This window comes from Chironomus tepperi, unplaced genomic scaffold (assembly GCF_022539635.2).
Source record: "Chironomus tepperi strain 1889 unplaced genomic scaffold, CSIRO-AGI_Ctep_v1 contig_309, whole genome shotgun sequence".
Lineage (NCBI taxonomy): Eukaryota > Metazoa > Arthropoda > Insecta > Diptera > Chironomidae > Chironomus > Chironomus tepperi.
The window spans coordinates 3,682,655-3,703,045 of record NW_027226431.1 but is presented as its reverse complement, the minus strand read 5'-3'; the positions used below and the strand labels follow the sequence as shown (position 1 = coordinate 3,703,045).

General features: G+C 31.2%; 1 protein-coding gene across 3 annotated transcripts in view; it reads left to right on the top strand.

The window, feature by feature from the left end:
• Positions 1 to 20,391, top strand: part of LOC139092848 (band 4.1-like protein 4) — a 48,182-nt gene that overhangs the window by 4,357 nt on the left and 23,434 nt on the right. The window lies entirely within an intron of this gene.

The window sequence follows — 20,391 nt, the reverse complement described above, 5'->3', positions numbered from 1 at the left end:
TGCACAATATTTTATTATAGATGAAAGGTAATTGGAATTAGCTTTTTCATTAACTGATCGAATGAATAATTGTCATTGAAAATGCAATGAAGCTGTCGTCGACATTGTTGCAAATGTTTTTACACCAACCTAGACATTACCCAACACCTAATAAAAGTGCCAATAACATCTTAAGTGATTCAAAGAAGAAAACCTTTTTCAAATATAGGTAAATAGTAGCATATATTAGATGTATCAGCATGAGATTTATTAGATAATTTTTGTGGAATTAAAGATAAACAAATAATTGCGACTTCATGCTGTATAATATTGACGATTATTGGGTATTGAAAGGTGGACTAATGGGGTTAATCTGTAAATATTGCAAATAGTTATGTGAAAATGTGAGATATCGGTTCTTTGGAGTATTAAAACTCACTTCATTTCTTTGAATTTAAATTCGTAGTGCTGACTGTGAGGAAATCTATGGATTTGTACCATTTTTAGCCAATTTTGGTTAACAACAACCAGTAAATTTAATTAAATACATTATTTGAAACAAATTTGAGCTGAAATTACAAAACTGTAAACAAAAGGGGAGTGAAAGTATTGTCGATAAACTTAACGAATTAAATTTGAATTTCAAAAGTTCGTTAATTTGATAAATTGAATATTTTTGGTTCCTCTGTGAACAAAAGGGGAGAAAAAATATCGTCGATAAATTTAACGAATAAAATTTGAATTCCAAAAGTTCGTTAATATAACAAAATGAAAAATTTAAGTTTTTTTCGGTTCGCAAACTTATTTTGTACATATCAATTGTGATCCAAAATTTCCCTTAGAAGTCTGCTAAAACTGGTTCTATTGTTGGCTTTCGCTGCCATTAAATGCTCTATCGATAGTTTCTTTCCATGAGTATCTTGGGCCTTCTTCGCGCTCTTTTGCCATCAGCAACTCTTTGACTCTGCCAATAAAATTAATTCAAATCCACAATCTGCTTCAAAATTCATTATATCAATGACCTTTAGGCCAATAAAACGTGTAAAAATCACCTGAGCACCTGTCAAAATTTAGCACATATCCCTTAACAGTTAGCCTAGGTGTAAGCATAGACACTGCCAATAATCAAAATAAGAAATATCGATTTAACTTTCAACAAAAAAAAAAAATTCAAAATGCCAAAAAGTCTTCTTCTTATGCTGATAATTGCTATTCGCACTCTCGTTAACATTTTTATCTGATGGATTTTTGACAATGAATTAAATGCTTGAATTCCCCAACAAGTGAATATATTCCCACTGATTACAAAGATACAAATGGACTTGTATTATTTTTTTCCATGATGAAATTCCCAAATACCTCTTGCTGATTTTCAAATTCTTTTCTTTTCTTCTCAGCGCGTTTTCGTATTAAGAACGATGGAGTTTTAAAGAAAAAGAGTCGAAAAAAAAATAAGAGTTTTTCAGCTGGGAAGAAGTGTTGTTCAGTTATGTTCTGTATCTTGATAAGGAATTGCAAGAATTGTGGCATGTAACAGTGAATCACACATTTACTTCAATTCTCCCATCGAATTCTATTACTGCTTATTTATTTTATTTTTTTGTCACTTCTCCATCTTGCTACATATGAATGGGGAGAATTTTCTTCTTCATTCTTGTCGTCTTTTTCGTTCACCTCTTTTGGTACATGCTTGTTGTTTTCTTTTTTTCGTGAAGAAACATTTCGTAATCATGTTGATGCATTTTAAGTGCAAGGTTTTAAAATCCAATGAGATACAAAATATGTTCTTTTAAGAGTTTATTCTGAGTGTCAAGAGATAAATTTTGAAATTTCCAAAAGCGTTGAAATTTGAAATTTTGAAATTTGTTTAAACTTGAAATATTTAGAAATTGTTAAAATTTAAATTTTTAAAAATTTAAAATTTAATTTTTAAAAATTGTTCAAATTTAAATTTAAAATTAGAAATTCCTGAAATTTAAATTTTGAAAACTGATGAAATTTGAATTTTTAAAATTTGTTGAAATTTAAATTTTGAAAATGGTTGAAATTTAAATTTTGAAAATTGTTGAAATTTAGATTTTTTAAAATAGCTGAAATTTAGATTTTTAAAACTTGTTCAAATTTAAATTTTAAAATGATTGAAATTTAAATTTTTAAAAATTCTTTGTTGAAATTTCAAATTGAAATTTTTGAAAATTGTTAAAATTCAAATTTTAAAAAATGTTGGAATTTAGATTTTTAAAAGTTGTTCAAATTTAAATTTTTTAAAATTTTTGAAAATTGTTGAAAAATGTTAAAATTCAAATTTTTGAAAATCGTTGGACCGTTAAAATTCAAATTTTTGAACCTCCCAAATATGCGCTTAAGACCATTTATCCAACCATAAAAAGTCAATTCCAATGTAACTTTTCGTTGCTCTTGCGAATAAAAAATAAAAATAAAAATTGTTGAATTACCAAAATTGATTTTGAATGAGACAAGAAACGACTGTGTACATAAATAATTTTATGATCAACTATCTACGTGATTTCATGTGATATAATTAATGTACACGGAGAGAGAGAATGGAAGAAAATGCATGTAGTAAATCACACAATTTTTCCCACAAGAAAAGGCAACAAAAAAAAAGAGGCATAAAAACGCAAACATTTATGTACCTATAAACATAATAATAAGATGATTTCATATCATCTGATGGCATGTTCATATTTATTTGTCTATCTGTGTGTGCATAAATTGGATAGATGTAAACGTGATAAGCCCTGACAGCATACTGCGAATGATTTAAGTGCCGCAGTTTATTAAGTAGAGAGAGAAAGAAGTAAAAAAAAAAAATAAAAAAATTACAAATGATTGACATACTTCTTTACTATATAGAATTTCAATTCTTTTTCACTATTCTCAGCTGTCAGTCACAATCACTGGTAAAATAACCAAAGGTAAAAATGAAATGAATTGAAGTGTCTGAAAAGATTCAACTGTGATTTCATTTTCTTTCACTCTTAAGTCTCCTAGTGAGAAGTCGTTGTCTTTATCTTTAGCTTGATGCTTCGATATCTTCTAGTTAGTTGGTTTTTTGAGGACATTAGTGGATGTGGATGAGTTTTGTCTGATTGTAGATGAGACTGGCTTCTGTTTGGTTGATTGTATCACAAATTCTTAATCAAGAGTTCGATTTTTTCGTGCCACGGGTCAGGTATGATACTTTGCCATATCAGGTGTAGCATTATGCTGTACTAATGGTGTGCCTACATCGTGGCGTACCTGATTCCCACCATGTACCACCTTATAATCACCGGAGAAATCAATTCTCATCAGATTAACAAAGAATTGCCTAACTACCTACCCAAACAGCTAAACGGGAACTAATATTCCATTAAAGGTGACCTAAACCAGCTATCACGTGGTCGTCAAGATCCTTAGACCGAATTTCGATGTTAATACAGCGAAGAACTGTTGCCTTACAAACTATGTCGTACTGTTCGGATAATTGAGTATAGAATTACAAAGCCGTGACTCAACAGCACCCAAAACGTCAAAAAAACCCACATCCCGTACTTTAAAGGAATCGAAATTGGCAACCTTAACCATTAATCTAATTAATCACTTTAGATTCTGTCAAAATAATTGATACAGCCCCATTAAAAAAATAATCCAAGACTGTAGAATATCCAAAAATGGTGCATTTTTCAACAAAGAAGTTTCACTTCCATTCGAATATGTCAATCGGAATCAATCGTTCGAATCCAATTGGATCAAGATTTACTGCTGTTTGCTACTTTACCAAATTTAGAGTTGGAAGTTTGGCACTTTTCGGGTGTAAAATTCATTCTTTACCAAATATGGGTGAAATTTTTTGGGCAGCAAGCAGCAACAAAAAATGCGCTGTCATAAGACTTTATCTAAGACATCATCTTCTGGCTTATTTCCCCAGCTAGATGACTATCTTTATCAAGTTATACTTGAAGTACTTAACAAAAACTAAAGAATGGAGTAGAAAGAGCGGGAATGAACAGCATAATAAATTGAATTGAGTATATATTGAAATACCAAGTGGAAAAAAAGTATATTTTGTGAATTATTTTTACGAAAGTAGAGCTCAAGAACAATTGAGGAATAAGAAAAAAATACACAAAAATTCTCGACTTCTTCGTACTTTTTGTTAACTTTATTTTCATCTCCATTCGCGCTGTTTTTCATTAGAACAATACAACCCATAAATAAACATAATCGGCACGAGAATAAATAAATGGAAGTGAATGGGGTAAAAACAGTTGGATGTGATTATAAAAGTTTTTGATTCCAACTGACTGATTCATTCAATTAATTATCGCCACAAATTGTAGTGAAATTGTTGTTTAACCTTCAAAAACGTTATTCAAATTATGAGATAGAGCTGAGTGCTGGATGATAATTATGAAGCATTTACATACCGACTGAAATTACTTCCATCCACATCCACTCTTCTTCCATGAATAATCGCTCTAGATCTATAAAGATTATATTGATGATGTAAATTGATTAAATAATAAGATGAAATGTGTGTATGCAAATTGTATGGATAGACGATAGCTGCGTCCGTAGCGTATCTAGCGGACTTTGAACGATGTAAAATAATTTAATGATATGTCATTAACACAATCATTTTCAGTCTTAGTCGTAGAAGATGTAGAAGAAGCAAAAGAACTAGCACTGATAGTGAGATTCTTGTCAAACGAGAGTGAGTTGCGAGTTCAATTGCTTCTGTTGAAAGGAAATTAGAACAGATTCTTGTCGGTTGAGTTTTCAATAATTTGCGTACTTTAGTGTCAATAACCAGGCACTTCTGCGATCGATTCAAGGAACTATCTCATCATAAAATTTATTATTTAAATGACATCGATTTTATTCCTTAATGTTGCTTTTATATTGGACATGAATCGCCCAATGGCATTTTATTCACTCTCGTCCAAACGCATACACACACGTATTTCAAATGCAACGCAGTTCCGCTCATGACAATCATGATGTTTTGCAGTCATGCAAAACAAGTTTGTTTAACTAACAGCGAAAGAACCGATTGAAAATGTGAAGATTCACTTAAAATCTCGAGTCATTCACTCAATTATTTATTTATTGTGCAATTGGCATTCATTGAGTATCAGAATCGACAGAATGGAACGGAAATTGATGCGGTTTTCATTGATAATTGTGGAGGAAATTGAGTAATCTGTTTTAGTGCTCGAGATGAGAATCAACTTTAAGAGAATAAGATGATGAGTGCATTTTATGAATAATTACAGAAAGCACGAACTCGAGGAACTGGATGTCTGTAATCAAATCTTAAATTCTCTCTTTACACTTTCTCATATGTAATATGTTACGTGTATTATTATAGCTATTGATGGTCAAACCGCAATTCCAACAAAACTTCTTCTTCTTCTACTTGCTGTACTTACATGCGGATGTTCCTTTATACAATGTATTTTGCATGTCATTAACAATAATTCAGGCTTGACATGCTGACATGTTTCACACCTAAATGTCAAGGAAGAATCGAATTCTCTGTAGTATTTTTGGACATTCCTTGTTCCTTTATACATTCCATTAATTCCCTTTTTCATTAAATTAATTCCATTCAGTTCCTCGCATGCAATTTTTCTGTTTTGGATTTTTCATTACTTTGTATTTAATCCTGCCATCCTTTTCATGTCTTTCCCATACTACTTGAAAGTTTTCCTTTGATTCGTTTGTATCATAACAGTATCAGCATCATCGGATCATAGCAGTTCAATATGCTTCTTACTTATTCCTTATCTTATTTTGTAAAGAATTCTTTAAAGTAAATTGAAGGGAAAGCAATAAAGGAAGGATGGAAGGGAAAGAGGATATTTAGCATGTAAGTTTCTTATTTTAATGTCTCGTTCTTGTTTATCATCAGTTCTTGTCTCTGTTGTCGTATTCAGATGATAAAAATAAGCCTTAACTTCCCTCACATCACATTACACATGCAATATTGTGCTTTATAGGAACAACATATTCGATGATATATTAGTTATTCGCGGATATACACTGATGAGTGAGTGAGATGGAATGAGATGAAGGCACAAGGGAGGCAAGATTAAAGATCTTGAACTTTTATTATGCAAATTCTTTTCATTTTCATTCTTTTGCGCTTCTCTCTTTCGACATGCACAAGCCGCAATCGATCTGATCAAGCAATTGCCCCAAGACATTTCATGTACATTTTATGCTTTATTTTTCATTTTGTGCCTTCATGTACTTATGAGATGATTTTTATACTTAAATATGAAAAGATGTTTCCATTTAATGGCAACAATGTCGACCACAATATCTGATGACAATTGCGATGACGATCCTCAATTTCTATTGAACAAATTTGACTTTTTGTCTTAGGAACTGAATCATTGCTTGCAGCTATAGACTTGATGCAAGGTTGAAGGTTTTCTGATTGTTATTTTTTTGCAGTTTATAAAAAAAGTCGATCAATCATTTTCATAAAACTGGTTACTTCCATTCGATCTTTACGAGATAGTCTCTGTGGATTTATGTCTCTTGTTTTAATGCTGTATTTTGCACATAAAAGACAGATTTAATTGTCACTTCATGGCTCATTGTTGTTGAAGTCTTTAGAAATTTCTCAAAATAAAGTCTGTCAGTGGGTCTCATTACACAAATTCTATGCTGCATGCCATTATTATTCAAAAATTGTTTTTTTCTTTTCACATTTCAATTTGATTCTTTGTCATTTGTGATTTGATATGCCTTTTATTATATGCCATTATTCAAAAGAGAGACTTTTTTCTCACATCGCAATTCAGTTCCAACAACAGTCAATAAGACACTTCAACAGATATTTAAATGTAAAGGAGGCGTGGGTGACTTTTATGAATCAAAAGAAATTTTTCAACTTTTTTATGCTTATTTTTTGTTGTTTTTCTAAAATAAAAGCTTTAAAAGCTACTAAAATTATGCCGATACAGTACAGGAGCGTAGCCAGGGGACGGGTGAGGGGCATTGGGGTCTATTGAGGACACCCCCCTCCTCCGAGAGTTGGAAAACCGTTAATTATGTAACGTAATTTTTATTTTCAAATATTACGGATCTGGATACGCCCGTGATACAGTTTATTAAGCCGCCAAATACCTTTTGTAGTGTAAATCAAACAGTGTTGAGTGAAAGAAAACGAAGTCGATATTGATAGTTTTGTGACTTAATATAAATCGAAGCATGCCAGTAGCCGCGCTATTTGAGCGAAATGTTGTTCAAAAATTTCAAGACAACTTTGACGGCTAGGCTAAATATATCATCGAGTGAGACATATGCAATAACATTCGGAATTGTTATGGAGAGTTGTCCGGGGGCGTCAGATAATGAAAAAAAAAATAAAAAAACCTTTCAGACAACTTACAAGTTTTCCTATGCTCCAGTGCCAATTCATAGACACTTATAAACAATATTTTTTGTGTAAATAATAAATTAACAAGTGCGAAATGGCTTTTCGTGAAGTGGACTTGTGGACGCACTTTTTTTGTTTCGAGTCATGTTAATGGGATTGTGTGAAAGGTGTTGAACAAGCTTGACAATGGATTGTAGCTTTTATGGAATATACAGACTGAATGGATTATTATAATGTTTATTGGATTGAAATTTTGAGGTTAGGATAATACTTTTGAGGTTAGGATAATACTTTTGAGATTATTTTGTGTATTCTTTGAGTTAGGTTGTGTACTTTGTCCTTTGAGATTAGAACACCCATTATGAAGTGATGTTTCACATTTTGAGGTTATGTTGTTCATTTTGAGGTCAAGTTCAATATTTTAAGGTTTTGTTTTCCATTTTGATGCTAGGTTCAATATCTTGAGGTTATGTTGTCTATTTTGATGTTAGGTTCAATATTTTGAGATTATGTTGTGCATTTTGAGGTTAGGTTTATAATTTTGAGTTTATGTTGTCCATTTTTGAGGTAAGGATTAACATTTTAATGTTAGGTTAAACATTTGCCAAATAGTTTATTTTTAGGTTTATTTTTTTTGAGGTCAGTTTGCGAACTTACATTGCTCATTTTGAAGTTAAGGGTTTTGCCAGATTTTTGTGGTTATGTCATACAATTTTGAGGTTAGATTGCACATTATGGAGTTAGATTTCATATTTTGATGAATAGAACTTACAGTTATTAATTAGACAAAATGTATAAATCAACTTTAAAAGACTATATACTCAGCATTAGTAAGTAGTCAAACCTAATATTATCCTATAAAACACAATCAATCCAAAAAAATTGTTATCTGACCTAGAAAATACACCAAATGCACTCAATCACATGAGATTAATATTAAGCCATTACCCAATCTAATCCGTCCTTCCACGAAATATAAAAAACAATATTCATAGCTTATAGACAATTGGACAATTCACAATAATAATTAACAACAACCATTATAACCAGAAAAATAAAACCTTGCAATAAAACAGCAATAAAAAATGCTTTTGGCAATGTGTTGATTTTTCGACTGATTTATTTCTTTTTATCATTTTAATAAACATGCAAATACTCTATATCGAGTTTTTTTTTGTGATTAAGTAATTTAATGTACACATTGTAAAAGGCTGTATCCAGTATAGATTGCTTAACTTTCACTGCTATATGAAACAATTACAATTTGTTTTCAATTGATTGCAGATTAATTATCGAGTATTTTTATTAAACAGCGGATATTTTTATAGCATTAACATGTACACAGTATACATTACAGTATGTATATACATTTGATTAAATTGACCGACTCAACAAGGCAATCATCAATAACCAATTGCATGTTTATTCGTCTGCTCACTGCTTGATTAGAAAGAAAGGAAAAAACAACAAAATGCTTGATTGAATTTCAGATTTGAATAATGATGATGGTTGGAATTGAATTCATGCGGAAAATCCATTTAGTTTGTTAAAATTTTCTTCAACCAACTTTCTGTTGTTTTTATGTATGTATGTTGAGGTATTCAGCATCGTTTATAAAACAAGAGTATCTTTAGGGCATTAAAATTCTCATTATCATCAACAGATTTATGCTGTAAAATATAAAACAGTCGGCTGTCTTTCTTTACGTTCTTGATCATATTTACTAGCTTACTGAATTCTCTGAAGGGTCATAAAAATTCAAAAAGAAAAAAAATATGTCTTAACGAGTCTTAATGTTATTACAAATTATGACATTCGAAGTATAAAGAATTCCTTGTCTTCTACCATCAAATAAGCTCTTTTGTCTTCAAGTACAGGCATCTGTTTTTTCTTCATTCTCAAGTCTTCGGAAAGAGGCTGTTCTTAATTCTTTGATGTCATAGTTAACCCACTTCAACACTTTACTATTTGCACATCGCGTCCAATTCACAGTCAACTAGAAAGAAATAAAAACAAAAAAGTGACTGTCTTAAAAGCACTCATTAGAAGAAAATTGTTAAGCACATAAATATCTGTTTTTACAAATCATTCTAATTTCGAAGCTCTCATTTGTGATGATGAGGTGATGAGATAATTTGTGACCGATTTCTTTATATTTTCTTTTCACTCAACTTGTAGTAAAAAATGAGGTGATTGTTTTACAATGTTATAAATTTTTGTCTCACAAAATTGTTTTTAAGAGGTCTTGTGTTGTTAATGAACAATGGAAGATTAGTAGATTTATGTACGTTTGACTGCCAACACTATTTTTTCTTTTATTTTAAGAGCTTTTCTAGTTCAACAGTTTTTTGCCTAGAGTCATTGAGAAATTGTTCGTATCTTCTTTGTTTGATCGATTTCTCCGAAAAAAGTAGAGTGTATCCCAATGGAAATTAGTCAGAAGTACTAAATGACAATTGGCTTTGAAAGTTTAGTTTAAGTTTTGTTTTGTTTGATCTTAATTTAAGCAATCTTTGCAAAAATTACTTTGTAACGACTTTTTAGCATTTAAAAATCATTTGCTCAATTTGTTGCTCAGTCTACAGCAACATTGCTCAAATCAGTTGCTCAACTTTAGTTTTAATTTCAATCTAAAATTAAAAAGTTCAAAAGTTACACAATCTCAATTAAGTAATTGAAAAGTCTCATCAAAAAGCTGGAAAAACTAAGTTCAAACATCAAGTAAGCTTCAAACTTTATTAAACTAACTCAAATTTAATACAGAAATCTTCATAATCTTGTCGGATTGAAAGTTGAGTAAAAAAAATAATTTTATTGGCAATAAAAGAACATTGAGAAAGTTTTTGAATTCTTCTATTCAAAATTCATTTACTTAAAACTTGATTGATAAGTAAGCTGCACAAACTTGTTAACATTTCATGAAAAACATACATTTAAAGCTTTTAAGACTATTTTCTGTTCCACAAACCCTCGTTCTGTAATTTATTTCACTAGAATGAATGTGTTAAGGATGAATGTCAGAACTACATTTAAATCATATGAATGAGTTGGCAGAAAATTGCGATTTTTTGACCTTTTTTTTGCGTTATCATAACTAACAGTCGTAAAAGTCTTAATATATATGGGAATTAGGAGGGATTTTTGCTTTCTTTTCATTAATGAAATAATTAATTACTTTATGTTATTAATGGGAATGCGCCGTGTTTAATGCTCTTGACTTACATTTTCTTCTTAATGATATTAGAGGAAATTACGGACAAAAAAAAATTCACAAAATTACTTTTTTTCACACTCTATACACGACATTGTCATAAAATAGATTACAGTCAAGTAAGAAGAAATGATGAATGTAGTTACATTGAATTAGATTAAGTAAAAATATCAGTTGTCCACCCATTGTTATATATATACATATGAAAAAGAAGAAGTCATGAGACCATGAAAATGAGTGTTAACGAAATTATAATAACACTGATGAGTACATCATTTCACATGACTTTGAACATAATCCATCTATTCAATTGAAAATGACGAACGACGTCAAATGAAGACGAGAGTGTTGGAAACTAGAATATGAGGTTTATTAATGAACAAATATAGACGTAGAAGACAGTAGACGAAGAATTGAATAATTTTCTTTGTAAATTCTTGTACCTATGCCGCTCAAACATCTTATTTTCGCTCTTCTTCTTGCTATAATTGTGCTTAGTAAAAGGCAGACAGTAAAAAATGTTTGATTTGATATGTATAACTTATTATTAATGTTTATTATCTGCACACATTGGATTTAAATACAATGAGATGAGAAAATTACTGATTTGCGGTTTTTATGATGTAAATTTTTGTTTAGAATTTGAGTTTGAATGGGATATGAGTGATATAAAATTGCTTTAAGACAATGATTCTCGATGTATAGGATATTTATCGATCCCTATAATTCCATTCATATCATATTATATTGTTTAAGCTCATTCAAAAATAAATCAACATCGATACAATAAAGATGAAGGAATTATGATGAGAACTGTAAATGAAATGAACGTACAGCATAAAGAAAAGTGAAGTCGACGAGAGAGCCTAGAGCATTTTGCTATTTGAAGTTCATTCAACTCATATAATTCTTTGTGTTACATTTTTTATGTACCCTGACTTGCCTTCTGTCTCTTCTCTGACTCACATCTCTCATTTCATCGTGGTCATTTGCTGTTATAGGCTTTAAATTCTTTTTTTTTTTCTTTATTAAATAATGAACGCAATATTGAATAATGTCTTTCCATCTCTATCATATAAAACCGTCATCAAAAAAGAACATGTGAACAAGCTTGGATAGAAATGAATAAATTTCTTCTCGGGAAAGACAGAATGAAAAGAGACTGAGAAAAGAGTTAAGAAAGGCTTAAAAAATTGAATGAACGACAGATTTGCTGTGCTTACTATTTATTCCTTCGTGACCAATATACCGATTTGAAAAACAGATATTTATGTATATACACACGATATGTGCTATATACATACGTTCAGTCGGAATTGCTAATAAAAATTATTTAACACGATTTTTCTTTTTGAGAATATTGTCGTCTGGATGGTCGTTTTGGCCATAGAATAACATGTTTGGGTTGATACAGCTTACTATGATCAAGATATAAAGCCCAATTATCGAAAATCTTCATTAATTATTAATGCGAAAAATTCTTCACTTCACGATTTTAATTGTGAATTTCTACTCAATTCTTCATCAAATCTCAATTTGTACGACTATAAATAGTAAAATATTTATGAGCAAGCAGAGTTAAATCAAAATTTTACAGCAATTCAATCTAAAAAGCATTCAAAAGAATAATTTATCTATTTCAACTCATAAATTTGTTTACAAACAAGCGTGAAAATTTGGCGGGAAAAATTTAAATATCTTAAAATAACGGTCACTATCAATCTACGCTAATTAAATTAGTTAAAGATTTATGAGATGATTCCAATGAGAAATTAACATTCATAAAGCTAAGTCGGTGATTTGTAAAAAGAAACAGTCCATTCACATTTTAAGCCATAAAAATGTACTTAACATCATAAAAAGTCAAAACTTAAAAATGTCAATTAATCACTATTCACAAACTGCGCTACATTCATCTGATAAAAAATTAGTATTGGCGACTTTTACATTAGTTTTTTTTTTTTTTGTTCGGAATCAGCAAAGAACAAAACTGGGAAAAGGGGAGATGAAAGAATGGAAAAAAGAGATGTTAAATGCAAAACAGACATAAAAATTTAACATGTATAATAAAAAGAAGAAGATCAATAATGATTTTTTCCGTAGTATAAAATATCGGTCACTAAAGAAGAACAAAAAAAGGCGAAAAACAGAATAAGAATAAGAAACGAAATCAGATGAGCAAAAATCTAGTATGGACGTGGTCACTCGTGACCCACGGAAGCGCATTATTCCTCTACAGAATCAAAAGTTACATCTAGTCAGACATAGTACACAGATTTTAAGCCGAAGACCAAATCAAACTGGTATCGACGTGGTCACTCGTGACCGACGGAAGCGCATTTTCCCTGTACAAAATCAAATACCACCTCTAACCAGATTATATTTCGAAAATCAAATAAAAATAGCTTTGACCTGAGGAGGAGATAGGCCTACAGACAGACAGACAAACTGCGGGCACTAGCTCCTTTTCCTATTAGAAAAATTCTTAAAAAACACACAAAAAGCATAAATCTTTCCAAATGTGCGATCCGTTTAACAGTAGTAATGGAAATTTATTCTGATTATGTAAATTCCAGAATGAGATCTTTGTTTCCTGTCGCAAATTATGCTAATGATATCGAATAATATTTATAAGCATCAAACAGATTTTTTATGGGAAAACATAACTGTATGATTGTACAGATATTGATGATCTAATTTATAATAAACTTTTTTTTTTAACGATAGCCATGGAGGAAGTGAAGATTGTGAAGAAGTTAAATGAAGCATGCATACTTAGATAATAGAAACAATATATATATTCTTTATAACACACATATGTCTATCTGCATCTTAATATATGCATCTATCTACCGCTATAAGTTAATCAAGTTATGGAAAATACAGTGTTGTAAATTTTAAAATCTATATTATACATCATACTTATGATATGTTGTTGGAGATAAATAACAACATTCTACTTTATACTCTTTATTTTCTATAATTTAATTTATCGATTATGAATTTATCTGCTTTTTATTTGATATTAATAGAATGATAGAATAATGTGGTACTGGGAGGAAAACGTTTGAATTTGTGATACTTAGTTGGGAAGTAATTGATTAGAAAGCATTCTGGAGCTTGAGAATTAGCGTAGCTAGAGGGTCAAATCTGCATAATTGGATGATTCAGGATAATTGCACTTTACCAAACAATTTGTGTATCTAGAAACCCATAAAGTATACTGCGTAGAAATTGTCAAAAATATGGTTTCTGAGCGACTTGACTTCGACCTGAGGCCAGAATTAAACGAATCTTGGGGGACCAGTGTAACACTAGTCTGATGATCTTTCTGGGAAACAGCGAAGACTTCCTTAGGATCAAACCTGGACCGTTAACGTCGCAGGCTGAATCTGCACCTCGGCTGATGCTGCTAATTCGATGCCTTTGTATACATATACTCCCCTTGGTGTATCTAGTGGAGAGATCTTAAAATGCTTAGCTAAATGACTTAAGGGGTATACAGCAGTGTTATACAAACTTTACCCCATGACACAATCATCAAGGTAATTCAAGACCGAAATGGTATACAGCATGTCGTACTTGGCATTTCCAAAAAATTTCGACGGCTAGTGTGTCGCGGCACAAAGTTTGGACAACACTAATCTATGATACACTGACCAATTGGCCAATGGTAGAAATCTATGCAATAGTATCGACAATAATAGAATAGAAATCGATAGAAATTCTCTTATTCATTACCTGGCACGTAGCCGCGCTATATTATTACCATTCCACCCACAATCCTCCTCGTTACATCTAACCTCCATACCATAAGTCCCATTTTTAGACATTAAAATGTGATAAAAAATTTAACTTTGCATGAGACCTTTTAAAAAAATTTCTCTTTTACGACCTTATTGACATATTCCAGCTGATAATTTTTCATAACGCGCCATCCAACATCATTAAAATACCGAAATAATGTACAAAACTCAATCATCTCACATCTGTGTCATTAATAATAACGGCTAATAAAAAAAAAAATCTTGACGAAAGCAGACGACATATTCCATATCTCACGATCATCTCTAGCAGCGAGCTTAAGTGATTAATAAATTAGGCATCTCTAAAAGCAGATTAACAGAAAATTATAAAGTCAATATTGAAGGGAATTTTGGATATAAAAATATTTATTGGAAATTAATTTCATCAACATTTGTCCCGGCATGAAAGCATATAAATCTTAATTAGTACATGTAAATCATGCTATCTGCTGTGATATACATATTGCATATTGAGAATGGTGGAGCCATGGGGGAACTTATCAACGCATTAAGTCTCAATTCTTTTCGTGTAAATCTTCTTATGTGCATGTGCACCTTTCCGGTCTTTACATATTCAATTTTAATCCGTTGAGGACTAAATTATTAATTCCCTTATGAGTAAATTTTGTCAGAATTTTGTTTTTGAGGTTAGGATTTTTGGTCTGATTTTTTTTTGAGGTTAGGTTTTTGAGTCAAGTATTTTTTTGAGGTTAGGATACTTTTTTGCCTAGTAAGCGTTACCAGGGGAGATTCTAAAGGGTTTAAAGCTGTGGTAGGTAATCTACGTGCCGCGGCATATTTTAGTTGTAATCCTCATCTGAAACCGCACACGGCACATGGTTCTTGACATTTCCAAAATAATTTAACGGCGCATTAGTGTACCCTTCCATGTAGGTTGCCTACCATTGGTTTATTGGGTTGAAAAACCTAAAAAAAAAAAAATTTGAGGTTATGTTATGGAACAGTGGTGAGCAGCCTGTGTATCGCGGCTCACTAGTGTGTCACCTCAGTGACTACCATGTGAGGTTTGGATCGTGGCTTATCAGCAAGGTGTCTTATGATACAAAACAGATTTGGCAAACAGGCACCCTACAAATTTTTGATAATTTGTAGGGTTTTGTAATAAAAAATCTTACAAATTATCACGAATTTGTACGGTTTTGCCTGTCAAAGGTTTCTTTTTCGTAATTCTGGCACAAAAATGGTTATCCAGCACTGTAAAAGAACCAATAACATCTTAGAAGCCAGAACTATCTATCTTGAATTATCAATTTTCCATTCTAATGCAACTCAGCAATCATCCAACCCATTACGAATTGAATAAATTTAAAAACTTTTTCCATAGAACAAGCTTCACACCTGGAAAAATGCAATAAAAATTCACCTCAAGGCACCCATCTTTTTGTGCATGTCAAACGCATCCACCCAAAAACACATGCTGAATAAATTTAAATTTGCAATTAGACATCAAACAAAAAAGTATTTCCAATTCTCAACCATTGTCGTGTTGCATAAATTTAACTGAAATCAATTTGCGATTAATTCATCACGTAATCCTCCTTTTTAGCCTGTACATAGGAATTATTGCATACCTCCCATGTCATCAATGCTAAATTGAATGTCGATTGTGTTGTAATCGCACATGTAGTAAAAAAAAAAATAAATTCTGATGAATTACAATAACAATAATCAATATTAATAATAATAATAAATAAAGGAAAAAGGAACGTGAACCTGTTGATGAATAATTACATTCATAAGAAGTAGAAAGAGAGATGGAAAGATAAGAAGTTTAAGAATAAGAACCACAAAAAGAGGTGTGTTAATATTCTTATTCAGATATATGAGGACATTAACCCCGTACTTAACAATGTTACAAAGAGTTTTTCATATTTTTAATAAATTATAATAATATATTCCATTGAAATTGACTTTGTCACAATTGATGAATATACAATTGACTTGATTAACTTCTTGTACGATTCAAACTATGAAATAATATAATATATTTTATAAAGTATCAATGAAGGCGTTCATTTCATTCTAATGCTTAAGCAACGTCAGAATGAGTTTTATTTTTAATTTATTTTATTAAAATGTATTGAAAATTCTCGTGTCATTGATTGACGGGCTTAAGCGCATTTTTGTACAGTGATCAATATTTTCATTCAAACTATTGCATTCTGTTGCTTTCTTTGTATATGTTGGGTTCGGAGATGATAGGTATGGTTGTATAGCTTACGACTCCTATCCTGATTGGACGGCCACTCTTAAGAGAACTTGGGTAGGCTTTTTTAGGTCTTGATTTTAAAGAAATATCATTTGATCCTAGTTTTTAGTGATAACAGGGAATACCACGAGAATGTGTGCACTTGACATTCAAAACTTTGGAGTCGCTTTGGCTTCCCCAATTATCCAACTACTAACGGCTTTAAAAAATTCAAATCTAAAATATTTTTTTGACAATGATCCAAAAATATGATAAAACGGATCAAATTTTTTTTTAGGAAAATTAACGCTCAATTTTATTTGAAAATTAACGGTCAAATAAAGTTCAAACTTTTGACGAGGGTAAACTATGGAAGATTTTGAAAATAAATCGGTGGTTCCACCGATTGGTTGAATTTTGAAAATTTTTACTTCAATAATCCGTGTTCTAAATTCAATCATCAAACTGACATTTAATTTTGAGAATACCAGAAAACATCTTTATTTACTCACTTAATATCATAAACAGCATTAACCAAAGCATTTGCTGTTAATTATTTAATTTTGAGACGCGGATTGGGAATTTCGTTACTTATACTTTTTTTCGACAATGAGAATTTTTAATAATTAGCTTAGCTTGGTTTTGAGCCCTAATAAGCTAAGATGATTAGATAAGGAACCAACGATTAGAACCAAAGAAGCTTTAAAAGTGTTTAAATAGTCTAAATTTGGGTTTTGAATGATGTCAAAAACAACAAATTCCAAAAAAAAAGCCATAAAAATGGAAATATTTCCATAATTAAAGTGAAATACTAGATGACATATAACGATAGTAATTAAATACATGATATAAAATTAAAAGTAGTGAAAAAGTGAGTAAATGAAGAGAAATATCATTTTTTGTGGAAAAATTCATGGTGGAATCACCGAAATTGAAAAATTCAGAGAAAAATCATTAATTAAAGCATTTAGAGATAGTTTTAAGCTACTAGACTAAGCGATAAGCCAGTAACTCAATAGATCAGAGTACTCAAAGTACTTCAATAGTACTTCAAATCCAAGCCTATAACGATGTCTGGTTGTTGATATCTCGTGTCTCATCCAGCCATCAACCCATCCTTACTGACAAAGCAAGGTACCGTAGTGATCCTTCTGTATCATAAAGGAATGTAAATTCCTGTTAGGGCCAGCCGATCAAAAGGATATCAGAAAGCATCACTTTTCTTTCAAAACTGCGCTAAATAATATTATATTATTGAGTAGAAAATGAGAAGGCAATAGTAAGACATGCAAAGGTTGGCTTGTATCTCATTTTGATTTATTATGTTAGATTAATAAAGTCTTAAAGGACTTAAAGTCATAACGGATTTATTGAATCATTCATTTCGATATAGAAAATTTGAGTCTTAGAATGATTAATTAATTTGTTAATTAGAGATTTGTGGGAACATTTTCATGCTCGTGTATGCATAAGATGCTGTTATGTGAAGTGCAATTAATTTTGAAATTCAGTTTAAGTGTTATTGCCTATTGTGAGTCTTTTTTAATTAATTTCGTAAATTTTCATTCATAAATAAAAGCCTTGAAAAATGCTCTTAGAAAATCAAAACATTTTGAAATGAAAGCATTAACCGACAGCATTTTTCTATAGGTAAATAAAGAAAACAGAAGCAATAAAATGAGCTATTTGAAGTGTGGTCACACTTGACCGTCAGACTTGTTGAATCCAATGTATGATTGGGGGTCAAAAAGTGGAGTGAATATAATGAAAAGTCGAGCATTTTGAATAGATTTTGATTTATTTGAGGGATAAAATTTGATGGTTGATGCTAGATAATCGAGACAATTGAACTAAGCAAGGACTTTAGGAATGAAGATTTGGAAATTTTATGGTTGATTTTTGAGAAATGAAAAGTTTTGTAACTTTTTGGGGTTTAATTTGGAAATCTGAAAATTAAATGTGTGGTGTAAAGCTGATTGCGTCAGACACTGACTTGAGACTTGAGCAAAGCATACATGACCAGACCAGACATAAAGACTAGACCAAACCAAAGACAAGACTAGAGAAGATCAGACATGAGTCATGGGTTTATCCAGAATATTTGGGTATTTGTATTGACATCTCTAGAAATGACCAGACCAAACCTGACATGAATAGACCTGAATAGACCAAACTTCGGACAATTGGTCAAAAATTTGATCCAGCCACCGGCCAACTATGACATTTAAAAGGCAACCAGCCTGCGTGGCTCTGGCATGGTGCGCGACTAAAACCGAATCAGATTTTGCATGAAATTCTACTAGACTCAACTAAAATTGCAAAATATAAGATCAAAAGGCATTGAACTAACGAATAGGTTGAAAATAAAATTAATCTTAAATCGTGCCAGAAGTGAGACACAAATACGACAAAATAAGACAGCAAATTCAAATAATTTGACATGTATCGGATTTTGGATTCGATTTTTATAAAATTTAAATTTCAATGGATTGACTCATTCCGAAAAAAAATAATTTACTCAGAATTATTGACTCATGTTTCTCAGCAACGAGATCCTCAAAATCATTAAAAATTTGATATAAAAGAATTTAATATCCTGCCATATTTCAAACATTTCCGGAAATTTCTTAATTTATTCCGGTTCAAGCATAAAGTTACACAAAAATAACTTTAAGAAACACTTTAAGATTTTAAAGCGTGCTGATTCTTATCGATGACATTTCCCATGATACAGCTAGTAAGAAGACAACAAATTCCAAGGCGAATGATTGAAACTAAATACTCAATTCCCAAAAGTAAAGTATAGCAAATCGAAAAGCATTTCTTGGTCTTGAGTTTTTTATCAGATTTTTCAATTCTATTATAATGCTGCTGTTATTGGCTACAAATATCATGACATTAATATCATGATTTTAATCAAAATATTCAGTTACTTCAATCTTATAAATGTAACCTTAAGTTATTTAAAGGATAATGCAGAAGTAATGTAATTGAAATATTGGGGGTGAGGGGAAGGGGGTTTATATCTTAAAGTGAAGTTCTGGAACATAACAAGGAGGGGTTTTTTGGGTCAGAACCCAGTCAGAACCAATATCCTCCGAATTCTTCAATTTGCTAGAATTTTTGAAAATTCTTCATTTCCTCCAAATTTTTGGGTTTGATTCTAAATTTGATTTGACCGACTAGAGTGAACGTTGTTGTATCGGAGGAGCTTAGAATCTTAAGAATCGAGCCATTTGTAGGCGAAATTGTCAATACGCGAGTTAGGCCATCGTGGTCAAGTGGCTAAGCAACAGATTGGGAATCTAAAAACCATTCTTTTGTGAGGACATAAGTTCAATTCCTAGCAGAGACTCATTATTCACTAAACATTAGGATTCGCACCGTACAATCGATAATTAGTATGGTTATGTAGCCACATTTTTAAATGATCCTTTTTTGCGGAACTGCCATGAACTGAATGCTGTCTGCATTTTAGTCGAAGCTTTCCACCAAGGTGTTTCATGACGCAAAAAAGTCTCCGCAACACTGTTCAAGACGTTATTTATGAACAACCTCAGCAAAAGTATTTGAAACTCAGTACCAGTTGGAGAAAAATCCTCAAAAACGCCAACAGCTTCTCAAAAAATAAACAAATAAAATTTTTCTGCAAATCTTTCAATCCACACACAAAAATAAATTCTCAGAAGAAGTAAAATATAAAATTTATGAATTTGCAAAATTAGCATTCACATTTCCCAAGTACCAAAGCAAACATTGCTAAAGAATTTTATCAGTAAACACAAAC